We start from the raw sequence: 13,304 nt of genomic DNA on the forward strand, positions 1-13,304 counted from the left end.
TCATGACAAAAGCCTGAGGGGTTTTGATCACTGTGAAATGGTTCAGACTGCTGGGCTGCACACAAACTCTTTTAAATAATCCTCCCTGGTTTCCCAAACTTTGCAGCCTTTCTGAAACCTAAATCAGCATTTAGCTGGCTGGGCAAATTCCCAATCCCACTGGGGTCAAGGGATGCTGTGCACTCACCTGCAGCAGTAGCAGGATCTCACCTCCCTGTACTCCGCTCTGTTTCCCTGCTGGTCACCAAACCAGAAGGTTCCTAAATTTGTCATGACCACAGAAATGAATTTTAACAGGAGTGGTCTAATTCCACACTACCAGCGCTGAGTTTTGAGATGTAAATGCAACCCTCTGAGCTCTTGACTCTGACCCACTTTCCGCCTGGAGCACAGCAGGAAGGAAACAGCTCCATCCCTCCCTCACTGGAATCAAATGGATCCCTATAAAACATTATTGGAAGGCTAGAACAATTCAGTGTATTCTTCCCTGTGCATTAAAATACATTATCCATACACAGTGGCAAAGAACAGGTCTCTCCAACACAGTGTATTAAAACAATTTGTTTATAAATCTGAAGGAGCCCAGGATTTCCCTGCATCTCTCTAATTTCAGCAGTGAGGGAACCCTGGAGTGTTGTGAAGCTGAGTAGGGAGGCTTTTACTGAGCTATCACGTCTGAGAGCAGGAATAAAAATGTATATTTTCCTTCCTTCTGATTAATAGTTCCAGTCAACATCAGCTAACTTATTCCTATTGACAGATCTATGAAATACTTGCAGAATCAACAGCCATAAAGTGGATGGCAAAGCACTGGCACCATAAAGCCGTAACGTCCGTGTCTGTTGCAATCAAGGCTTTTAAAACCTAATTACTTCTGGGTGACATCAGTCATATATTTTCGTGTGAAATTACAGTGGCATGCAAGTGCCCAGCAAAATAAAAGAAAACAAATGATGTCCTATAATAACAGAGAAGTGAACTGTCATTTTTAATCTGGCATGAAAGCTCCAACTGATGAAGCTTAATACAACTTGTTAAAACACCTAACAAGTGAGGAAGTGATTAAGTGTTGTCCTTTTGCCTCTGGGAAATGGGATCTGCTCTCAGCAAGCACGGAGTGACTGAGATAGCCCTTTGGAGCTGATTGAGCTGCACATAAAGTAACTTCTAATGATCTCAGTCCACTTTGAGCCATAAAGATTTAGAAGGGACAATATTTTAGAAATGATCAAGTTCCACTCTTTTTATTAGTGAGGATAAAACACCTTTGTGGAGGAAATTAAACAGAATAAATTGCTGAAGCCTTCTGCAGCTTCCCTCATTTAGTGGTGTCAGAAGAGCGCAGCAGACACCAGCCTGGAGCAGGAGCTCATCCACAGCAGAGGGCACTGAGGAGGGAACCTTCCTTTTGCTTCCGAAGAATTCCCAGGCTCTTTGTGTGGTAAAATCCTTTGGAATAACTCCACTCATCCGATGCTTTTAGAGAAGGGAGTGAAGACACCTGACAGCCCCCAGCTCCATCACTTCACTGAGTGCCTGTGTCATCTCCATCCCTGTGGGGAAATGAGGGACTTGGGAACAGCAGTAGGGTTTGGGGCTGGGCAGGGCAGACAGAGCCTCTGGCTGCCCAGGATCCCTCTGCAGCCCTGGTGATGGATGAGCATCCTTTGGAGCAGCACTGAGAGAGCTCCAGGGATGCTCTGCTCTGCTCTGCTCTCCAAATTCCTGCCTTTCTGCCAAGTCACCTCCAGCACTAATCCCTCCTCAGGGACAAACCCGCTGAAGTTCCCAGTTCCTGCAACGGACCATGGCAGAACCTGCTACAGTTTGTGCTTCTGGCTTTTATTAAGGACACGTTTTTCAGGAGATGTTTCTTTTATGGTGCTTAAATTAAGTTTTCAAGGTTAATTGTCCAATTTGATGACTTTGGTTCAATAAATAATTCAGAGACAGTTTACGTCCTCCCATGTAAAGACTGAGGTTACAGTCGCAGCCAGGCACTTCCTCTGATGTGCTATTAGCTAATGTGCTGGAGGTTTTTCCACTTCAGTTTGGAAGCATTTATGCTCTTTGAGAGGAAATTTGAATGGAACTGAAGTTCAGTGGAAGGGATAATAGTGAAGACAGCCAAAGTCACCAAGCTATTGATAAAGTCATTTCTGATGTCCATTGTCCAGCAATTTTCCTGTTGTCATCCACCAAACAGCAACAGCACAGCAATAATTTTAGGTCTTAATAACAACTTCAGTTCAGCAGGTCAAATTCAGAAGTCTTTACATGCTCTTTGGGGACTCATCCTAGAGCAGCTCACTCAGACAAACCTTTTCTCTGAGGCTCTGAATCTGTGATACTCTGAGCTGATAGAGGTGCCATTAGAAATTTCCCTGCTAAACTGCTGCGTGGGATAGATGAAGTTTCTTTTCTTAGTCACATTTTTATAGCTCTCTTGCAAACCATCTACAAGACTGGTTTTCCTATTGGCTGTGTATAATGGGATCATAACCCTGCTGGGAGTCCCAGGTATCAATACAAAAAAAACCCTATAAATCATAAATATTCCTGTGGTGTGTTAGTGTGAATTCCAGGGCTGGGAAGTCCCAAGGGAGGGTTGCTGGGAATGGTGTTTGCTCCTACCCCAGAGACCTGGAACTGACAAAAGAGAGGAATACTTCTTCTGTTACTAACATTGGAGGAATCTTAGGGGACCAATCAGTTAATATCCCTACCATGCTACCCATAAATAAAGCAAAAGATTTTCAGCGCTTACCAAACACCATCTTCTCCCTGTTAGTCAAACTCCACAGTGAGTTAACAGCATCAGATTTTCAGCAAACCCATATCCCCAGTGCCTATAGGTTCTTGGCAATCTCCAAACCCATTGTCCCCCTCCAGCACCAGTGCAGGGCAGTGGCACCACGCTCCCCAGAGTGTCAGTGGGTCACGGTGCATTCAGGTGAGAGCTGGAGCTGGAGCAGCCCTGCTGCTGACACTGCAATGCAGCTCCAATGCAGAGCTCCTGGCAGAGGGACATTGATTCAATGGTACAGTTGCTGTCCTTTAAGCAAAGGTCACATTGCAGGCTGTGTGTACCCAGAGAGGATGGCTGGACCAGGACCTGGAGTTCGAGTTAGAGCAAGGTGCTGTGCCTGGTGTTGGTGCCAGGGCTGGGGGCATGTGCTGGGATGGAGCCCGTGGTCCATTCACCCTGAGCTGAGGATGCAGAGCCCTCCCAGGGTACAGAGGGCACAGGTATGCTCTCACCCTGCAAGGACTGGGGGCTCAGCACAGCAAAATCTGGTACCTAGAGGATGCTATTTCCACAGCTGTCTGGTTACCCCATCACCTATTTTCGTACTCATGGATTAAAAATACAATCTGAATTTCGCCTGCTAGAGCAAATTGTGGCTACAAATATTCTCACTTAAAAAAAAAAAAGAAAAAGCAGTTATTGGCAACCTGGCTCAGAGCTGAGCAGGGCTTGCAGAGCAGCAGACTGTGAGGTTTGTTACCGGCAATGTATTCAGAAGGCATCTGATCAAAGCTATAAAAGAGGAAAAAAATCATCAAGGCAACATTGTAAAAGATGATAGTTGTTAAATCTAATTTCAATACTCTGTGTGCATAACCTCTAACTCGGAGGCATCTAAGCATTCCAGACATGGCCGGTGCATTGTAATTTTTGCATCGTTTCACATTACTCACAAGGTGCATTAGATGGACACTGAAGGATGAATTATTCTTTTCAGCAAAACATTTTTGTGGAGTAAGTAAATTTATCTTGCGGGGAGAGTAAAAGGAAGAAATATGGCATTAAAATGTGCAGATCTGAGTTGAACACATCTCTCTTTTACAGGGAAACCATGATTTAAGTGCACTCTATTACTAATGTTTAATAAAAGCCATAATTCAGAATGTCAGGCTGAGGCTGTGTGCATTGAAACTATGATTTGGGGAAAAAATGACACGGCCATTTTTCAGTACAGTAGCTCTTCTTTAAGCCATTTGTCTGCACGCCTAAATTAGCTTTGAAGTGTACTTTATCTTTTCTAAAAAAGGCATTGATACAGCGATTATGCTTTATCAATTAATTTTACACACAGCCCCAGAGAGGACAGAGGTTCTTGAGGCTGGGTGTCTGTCACCTCCCCATCCCAGTGCAGGGTCACCTGCATCCTGCATCACCCTGCACTTCAAGGGACCTTGGGACAGTCTGTGAGTGCACAGGCTGAACCTCCACCTTTCTGTGAGACATTGTCCCAAATATTTGCTGTTCAGTGGATGTCCCCCCGTGTTCCCAACGTGGAGACCCCCTGTGCTGTCTGCAGAGTTGGCAGCAGACTGTCCACTGCTCCGTCAGTGCTGGTTCTGAGGGGAATGTGGAATTGACTAATGGATGATGACTCTTCCTTTGACTTCACAGACCTGCAGCTGACCAGCAGCCGGCCTCCACTTGCTGTGTAGTTGATACCCATTCTTCTGAAAAATGTGAAGATTTTGGTGCAGAGCAAACCCCCAACAGTACCTGAGAAACTGCAGAACAGCAGTGCTGAGCTCGGAGCTGCATTGTGGAGTTGCAGCAGCTTGGTGGGACACCAGCTTGGGAACACAACTGGAGTGTCCTGTTCTCCAAGTGCACCACAACCTCTGAGAGGGCAGTTCAGCTGGTGGTCCTCCTGCAGCCCCTTCAGACATGTCACTGATGTCTGCGTGTCCCCCTACAGGGGTCAGTCAGGGTTATCAGGGGCTCAAGGTTCATCAGACGGTTGTCAAGTGGGAGTTTGTTGCACCCAGACTGCAAACAGGCTGGGAAAGACAAACTGGGGCCCCAGGGTGTTCACGGATGAGTCGTTGTTAAAAACATTCTGGATTTTGTCCTGCTTTCTTTTACTCCCCCTCAATGACAACTTTTTCTAGATTAAATAAAAGTAATAAAGCAGCAGCTTGTCTGATCCCTGCTCTGCACCATCACGTGTGCAGCTGTCACTGAGCCTGGCCAGCTCCTGCTTCTCGATGCTTTGCTGAATCCCACTGCCCTAACAAGGCTGGGGACAGCTCTCTCCTGCTGCCTGTGACATCCCCAAGGGCACTCACTGCTGCCCAGCACAGCCCTCCTGGGGCACTGTACCAGCTCTGCAGATGGCCACAAATTCATCTGTGTTTTGATCTGCACGACTAAAAGTCACACCAGGAGGAGGGGGGAAAAAAAAAAAAAAGCTCACCTTCCCTCTCTTGTATTTTCCTTTTCCCAGGGTGCAGGGTACTGGGACCTGCCTTGGGGTGAGCAGGCAGACACCGAGGGGTTCTTGTGCATCTGCTCAGGCTGCTGTGAACCCGGGGAGACTGGCTCCTTGCAGCTGCTCCGTCCTTGGGAGTGTTATAAAGCAGCATCAGGCTCCAAAGAACTTCCCAAAGTCATGCCCACAGGTCAGTAATACCTGGATTTAAACCAAGCCAGTGCCCGTGCGAGCAGCACACAGGGCTGGTTTACACCAGTGGAAGATCTGGGCCATTAAATATCACTTTCATTTACAATCTGACCTGCAGCTGGGACATTTATTAGCACAAACCAATTCCCCTCGGGGCAGGCAATGCCTCAGAGCTCGATGCTGAGCCTGGCCCTTGCTCAGCGTCTCCCGGGGAAACACTACCTGTGCTCGGGTCTGCTCCCAGACACCCCAGCGCCCGCAATTAAACTCTCCTTAAACTTTAAAGGCACACTTAAATGTGTGTTTATGGCCCCATTACTTTCTCTTTATAGCCCGAGGTGAAGGCTGGAATCCTGTCCGAGGCGTCTTAAAGGTTATACGTACAATTAGCCGGTTCTCATCACGTCCTTTAATATTTCACTTCATAAGCCAAAACAAACCCCGGGAAATCAGCCGGCGGCCCCACGGAGTGCGGGGGGCACCGCTGGGACGAGGGGACTGTCACCCATCCCTCCTGGATACCGAGGGGTGACTCAGCTACAGAGAAAACGTCGCCGGGTGAGCGCTGGAGCAACCTCATCGGAATTTCAGCCGGGATTCAGGCTCCCCTCTGCCGCTCCCTGACCTGCCTGTGATGTTGGGGCAGAGTCATTAATGACAGATGTGTAAACTTTTGCATGGAGGGATGCCAATATTTTGCATACTTACACAGCGCTGCCATAAATATTAATGCGGTGCTAATATGGGAAGTTCCACCAGCTGTGTCCATTCTCGGGGGATACTTCAACTATTTATATTCGGGGTAATGAGCAAGCTGTTATTATATAATCAGGCTGTTGGAGAAGCCTTTGGAATAAAAGTCTCGCTGAGAATTAGCCAACAGCAGGAGCGTGCTTGGAGCCGCGAGACAATCACGGATTGAGTGATGGAAGGTTTGACAGAGCAGAGGTAGGACAGGAGAAAAACGGGACAGGAGGAGAAAGGTGCTGAGACTGAAGCTCCTGAGGAATTAATGCCAACTGAGATGAGGTGTTTTTTGCACCCAAACACCAAAATTCTCTACCTGCACAGTAATCCCGAATGTCTTGTATGAAAGATTAAGTCACCAAAGGAGGCAAAAATGAGCAATGTTTGCTCAGCGCTGAAAACCACAAGCAAGAACAAACTTTGTTATGGTCTCCTCTCTATAAGCACAACCTGCTTGCTTTAATCAGAGCTGGAATGATGCTGCTTTCATCTGACTCGAGATTCAGCCTCTCTTCTCATACTGAAGTTAGATTTGTGTTGATTTTATTACTGTTTTGGACTCCCATAACACAAATGACTGATGAGCCAAATCTGTGCCGCATCCCTGGATGTATTAGGCTTCTATTGTCTTTTTTTTTTGCATCATATCTGCGCTTTTTATAAGGCAGACTTCTTCTTAAAAAAAAAAAAAAAGCCTGGAGAACAGTTTGGAAGTGATTTAAATCCTCTCCCCCCCTTTTTTTGGGGAACGATGAATATTTAATTGAGTTGAAGGTGGATAAATGATCATTTTCTTCATCCTATATGGTAGTGAGTAGTAAATTATTTTACCAGGAAACCCAGTTATAATTGCAAAATTGATAACAGAGGTGTGAAAATTTACACCTGTGATAATAAAGACTAGCTTCCCATCGTACATCGACATTATATCTTGTGAGTTATCTCTTGTGCATGATCTAAATATTTCATATAACCCAGCAATCAGAGCCTTCAGCACGCCAAGTAAGAAATAACCTGCTTTTATATTTCATATGCATATATATATATATATTACAAATAACAGCACGTTCTGCATGCACCTACACACCTGCACAGCAGTGCTCCAAGGGTGGGTGTTTGTGCTCCTGAAAACTGATGGAGAAACCCAACCTTGTGCTGCAATGCAGGGTTTGGAGGCAGCATGGCAGGGAGGGGTGGGCAGAGCATCATAACCTTGGGCAGACCCAGATTAAAAATTGCTATTTGGCATCCTCCAGCTCCAGGCTGGACCCTGGTGAGCTGCTGAACAAGAGGAATCTGCCTCCTCCTCTCCGTCCTACCAGCTTTTCCTCAGGAAACTGCTGAGTAAAGGGAAGAACAAAACTTATGGTCAGTTTTGGCAGGGGCCGTGGTGCTGGGGCAGAATGAGAATCCCCGAGTGCTCTGGGGTCCTACTCAGGGCTCAAGACCCCTCAGGGGCTGGCACGATGCCACCACATGCTAAAGAGATGATATTCAGCTGGTAATTAAGCACTGCAATCAGCGGAGCTCTCAGCAGAGCCCGCTGAAATGAACCCTGTGCAGATTGAAATTAATACTGAGCATCCTAATGGGCAGGAGTGCACTCGCCAGGATTAACCTGCGAGGAAATCAAACCCTGTAGAGAAAGCTTTTGGCAGCAGGAATTGCCCCCTTAATATCCAGCAAAAGTCTCAGCGTTAATTCTGAATTAATCCGTAATTTGGGAAGAATTTCTCAAGGTCAAGTTTTTTTTTGTTGTTGTTTGTTTGTTTGTTTGTTTTTTCTAAATCTGGTTGCATTGGATGCAAAAATGGTTGGATGTTCCTGGGTATTTCCATGGATTTGGGGTTTGGAACAAGGCTGCGGCTGGTGGCAGGTACAGTCATTAAAACACAGGGATTAGAGCCTTCAGGCTGAATCTGAGTCTAATCCATTACCCTGTTCACAGGGAATCACTAGGAACGGGAGCTAATTCCCTCCATTTAGGCTAAAAGAGATGGTCTCTTTTAAAAAGTTTGGTCTGGTTAACAGTGTTGCATCCAAGATCTCTGTTACAGAGGTGCCAAAGCCATAAAACACATAAATTGCCTCTTTCTCCTCATTTTAGCATGTCATTTCATGGATATAGATAGGCTTTTATATAGATATATATTTTATTATGCACTATGTGTCTTAAGATATCATTACTTTTATCTTGGCCAGTTTATTAAAGATAATTATATGGAAGTTCCCATGCGTTCTCCAAGATTGCAGTTGGCTGAGCTGGATGAGAACATTATGCTAACAAGAACATATTTTGCTGTACATGAGACAATCTTTTTTGGGCAGGAAGAAGTGAATAATTTTCCTTCTCTTTTTCTGCCTTCCAATATTTTTCTTGAAGCTCATTTCAGTCGCACGACATCTCCAGCTTCCCCTAGACTAAAGCAAGAGACAAGATGCAAGAGCCATTGATTCACCTTAGGGAATACTTTGGAGAGATCAAAAAGTGCTTGTGTGCAAGCTGTTTCCTGTGGGAGGAGCATGGCAGTACAATCAATCCATGAATGCATTGTAAAATCAATGCTCTGTATAATTAGGGCACTCCAAGGGTAAAAAAAAAATAGGTAAAAAAAAAAAAAAAAGAAAAAGAAGGGGAATAAAAGGTAAAATTAAAAAGGGAAGATCTTCAGTGTCTACCAGGACTCTTGAAGGCTGGAGCAGTCACAAGCACCTGAACAAACAGATTTTAAGCCTTTTTCAGAGGCAGTGAGGGAAGATCTTGGGGGATTTATGCAAAAACCTTTTGTCTTGGTGCTGGCTGTAAAATGCCAAGAGCTTGGGGATGATGATCACAGGTGAGACCTCCTCGGTTCTCAGCTGGGACACCTGGGGCTTCAACACCCTGACCACCACGTCAGGCTGCCAGTGAGAAACCCTTTCGATGGCAGACCCCTTTGGCAGCAGCCAAAAATGACCTGGCAGGAAAAAAAGAATCCAGAAACCACCTTGGCCGTGGGTGGGGTGGCCAGGATCAAACCTTCCCCTGCAAATTCAGGCCTCCCCTCTGCACTGGTGGTGCTGATGGTGAACATCCTCTCTGTCCCACCTCCACACCCAGCAGTGCAGAAAGGCTCTGACTTCAAAAGATTCCTCTGGCATTTAAATATTTCCAATCGTTTCTCAGAGACCAAACGGTCGTAATTCCCAGCTAAACACGAATGTTAACTATAGATCATGAAATACAGCAGGGTGTAAATAGTTCTCTTTTATAAGGCACTAAATTATAAGCAGAGACAATTAAGTTAGAAGACAAAAATTCCTTTAAATTAGCAGTCACTTTTGCAAGATCTTGGCAAAAGCAATAATGTGTTTCTGCCTGAAATATTCACTTTTTTTAGGGTATGTAGAGGCTGTTGCCGACTGCTGACCCTGCTGGAGGCCACTGCAGCTCTTAACAAAGCTTGGCTTGATAAATAAGGCCTCTAAATGAAAAGTCTAAGCCACCCTTCAGCCTGATTTTTAGTTATTCAACACTAAAAAATCTCTGAAGATCCAACTCACCCCCGAAGATCCTCTCCAGAAATTACACTCCCGAGCAGAGGGGCAAAAAACAAACAAACACGCTGCCTGGATGGCCACAGCACTGGTTAATGTTCCTCAGATGGGTCATTAGGTCTTTTATGGATTGTCAGCATGGAGAACTGATCCTGGTTCCAGGGCAAAGAAAACTACATCATATTAAAATACATGGCTCTTGTGGGACACAGCACTTTCACAGGGCTGCCTGCGAGTTTGGCAAGAGCCCGAAGTTGAGAAAGACGGATAACCCCGCAAATCAGAAAAGGCAGGTTTTCATCAATAGAAAATTACAGATCCCTGGTGAGAACTCGCATCATTATCTATCAAGAAATAAATTGGCCCGAGTTCCTCTTAACTGGTTCATCTGCTGAGATGTCGTGGTGGGAAGGACCTTTGTCTCCTGAGCAGCCACCGGTTCACTGGGTGCTTTAATTGCTTGTAGGAACAACTATTGATGGAACCATGGTAAAGGTTCTTATGCCCCAGCTTCAAAGAAAAGGTTTTTTAAAAGATTCACTGTCCTGGAATGCTTTGACTGGTGACACAGGTAGGAAGGGAGAGGCTCTCAGAGGGAAGAGGTGCAAAGGATATCCCAATCCTCATCCATATGGAAACAACTCCAGGAGCAGTGCTCCATATCAGAGCTTCGTTTTCAGAGGAGGATGAGAAACATCCTCAGGGCTGTGAGAAACACCCCGCAGGGCTGCGGGCCAGCTTTGCTGCAGCAGCTTTGAGCCTTTAAATCCAATCTTTGGGAAATGCCTGAATCTATTCCAAATAAAACACCCAGGAATGTGGAATGTAGGTGTCCCTCATCCTTTAGGATACTCAGGGAGTGCGGGATGTCTGACAGCAAGGACAAAGTTTGTTGGCCATCACCCAGCTGACAGCACATGGGCAAGGACAACCCTTCCGAAACACCGTTTGGGCTCCTCTGGCAGGAGAAAGCTGGCACGCCAAAAGGATTAATTATGCCCCAAAATAAATGTGAGGGTTCGGCTGGAGAGAAGTACCACCGGCAGGATTTTTGGCACCGGGCTGTGCGTGCACGGGCCAGAGGGAACGGGGAGGGAGGGAGGAAACGGGAAACTTCACCGCGCTTAAACCTCGGCATCCTCCGTCATTGTGTCCGGGGCGGGCACGCGTGGAGAGGAGCCTTTTCCAGGAGAGGGCACTCGTGGGAAACAGCAGCTCCAGCCGCTCCGGCCCCGGGCAGCAGCAGCGCTTCCCCCGGCATCCCGCATCCCTCCGAGCCCGGCAGAGGCATCCCCCTTCCCCGCCCCGCCGGAACCCTCCGGGCGGTGAGAGCCCCTCCATCCCCCGCATCCCTTGGCAGAGGGAATCCCCCGCATCCCTTTCCTCCAGGCTGAGCGGGATCCTCCGCATCCCTCAGCCACCGGGAGGGGGAATCTCCCGGTCCCCGCCTCCTTCCGGGCAGCGGGATCCCCCCGGTTCCCCACATCCCTCTGCCACCCGCGGAGCGACTGAGGGATTCATCAGGACAACACGAGTCCTCGCTGATCCATTTAGATCCTCTCCCATTCCTCATCTACGCTGGGAGGATACCGCTGTGTGCTTCAACAGCTATCAGCCCTGAAAAAAAAAGGGCAAAAATTTAAAAAGGAAAAAAAAAAAAATCCCGATGTACAGGGGAAAAAAAAAAAAAAGCCCTTAGGCCAGTGGTGCACTACGTGAGGGGAAAACATCTTGTATGCTAATTGGCTTTAGGTACTTACAGCAAGATTGAGACTTGTAGCATTGCCACAGATTGTTGGAAATTCCTCCGATAAGCTGACAGATGAATGTGTCTCTCTCATGGAGAGGTGAGAGAGCAGCAAAATACTTCCAAGAGCACAGGCAGTGAAGCAGAGATATTTCTGGCATGTCAACACGCCGGGGCGGTGAGAACGCTGACCACTCGCTGCGGGAAGGATGGGGGGAGAGAGGGAAGAGAAGGGGGAAGCAGCGGGCAGGCACGAAATGCTGATCTGCCGGCCACGTCCTGCCACCTGCACACTGAGAAGCAGCTTTTTGTGTGAGGAGCTCCATCAACTTGAATTACAGCTTGTAAAGCAAGGTGGGAGTGAGCAGGAGTAACTCGGCCAGAATCCGGCCCGCAGCGTTTCGTACACAGGAGTGCGGCCAGGAGAGGTGTAGGCTGAGATTAATGTTCCAGCACAGCTTATTGTTGGGACCTGTTTAACCATAAACCGTGTTTAGTTTTTTTTTTGGCTGAGTTTTTGAGGATTTTTTCTCACAAGTTTCAGAGTTAGCCTTGCCCTTTAGCCACGGGCAGGGTTCATTTCTCCTGGGTTCCCAGCCCTGCTGTTTGGGTGATGCTGGGGGAGCTCTCCGGCTGTTGGAGCTGAAGTGGGCAAGGCAGAGTTGTGCTGAGGTTTCTCCACAAGCGCCCACCCTTCAGGCAAACTTTCACCTCCTCTGGGCTGCAAAAAAATGAGAAAAAAAAAAAAAAAGCTCCCTGAGGCCCAGGGGCATCATGCATCTTGCACCACAGCCTTACACAATCACAATCTGGTCCTGAAAATGCACCAGACCCTGTGGTTCACTCTGTCTCTTCCAAAACACTGGGAATAAACCCGAGGAGTGTGAGGTCGGTGTCACATAAACAGGGTACCCAGCTGGGCACCCCATGCCTCTGTCCCTCTCCGGATGCCTCCAGTTGCCCCACCGGTTCCTGGTTCTCCCTCTGCTTGCAAATTGTGAAAAGCAATTTCCGATGGTTGAGATGGGAGCTGCTGTTCAAGGCTTTTTTGCAGGGTATTCGGAGCTGTTTCTGAAGCTTTTAAATTGACTCCTTGGGTGTCTTTGAGTGTGGACCCTTTGCTGAAGCAATGTCCACTACTGGCTGTGCCTGATGCTGGCTGTGGCTCCCTCCTCCCCATCTGTACCAGACTGAGCCCTGGTTGTTTCTCAGGTCAAACAACGTTGGTTCTTCTCTCCATCTACCTGAAAGCATTTTCACAGGTGATTTCCTATCTGTTCTGAGTGTACAAGGAGCAGAAATGGTCCTGTGGCAATTTGCAGATCCCCCAGCTTTTAGGCTTGGGTTCAATTTCTCAGTCTTTGAGACAATTCTGCCTCTGACCTTGAGCAAGGTCACTTCCAGCTTCTGTGCCTCAGTTCTCCCAGCAATGAAATGGGCTTAATAACATTTCCTTTCTCCAAATTTAAGTTTTCCTCACCACGTCCTGCCCACGACTGCACACTGTGAATCCAATGGGACCCCTAATTTAATAAGCACAAGGGAGCCTATTATCATAACCTTCATGCCATAGCTCTGTCTTTATCTCTGCCTGCTATTTGCTGTAGGAAATATCACCGCTTTCTCTTCTCAATTGCCATTAGCAATTGCAGCAGCTGTGGTACAGGACCCGGGGATTTTCAGCTGAAGTCTAAATGCAGCTGACAACTGTATGAATCTCAGAGCCAGGGTAAGTAGCTAATGCAAATATCAACATTGTAGTAAGAAACACTCAGGAGCAGTAAGTGACTGATAGAAAAGTGATTATATGGACTTTATGTTGAAAAGTAAATATTTACTCTTCACCA

Source organism: Chamaea fasciata, unplaced genomic scaffold (genome assembly GCF_029207755.1).
Source record: "Chamaea fasciata isolate MVZ Bird 193981 ecotype frontalis unplaced genomic scaffold, bChaFas1.0.hap1 SCAF_17, whole genome shotgun sequence".
In the NCBI taxonomy this organism is placed as follows: domain Eukaryota; kingdom Metazoa; phylum Chordata; class Aves; order Passeriformes; family Sylviidae; genus Chamaea; species Chamaea fasciata.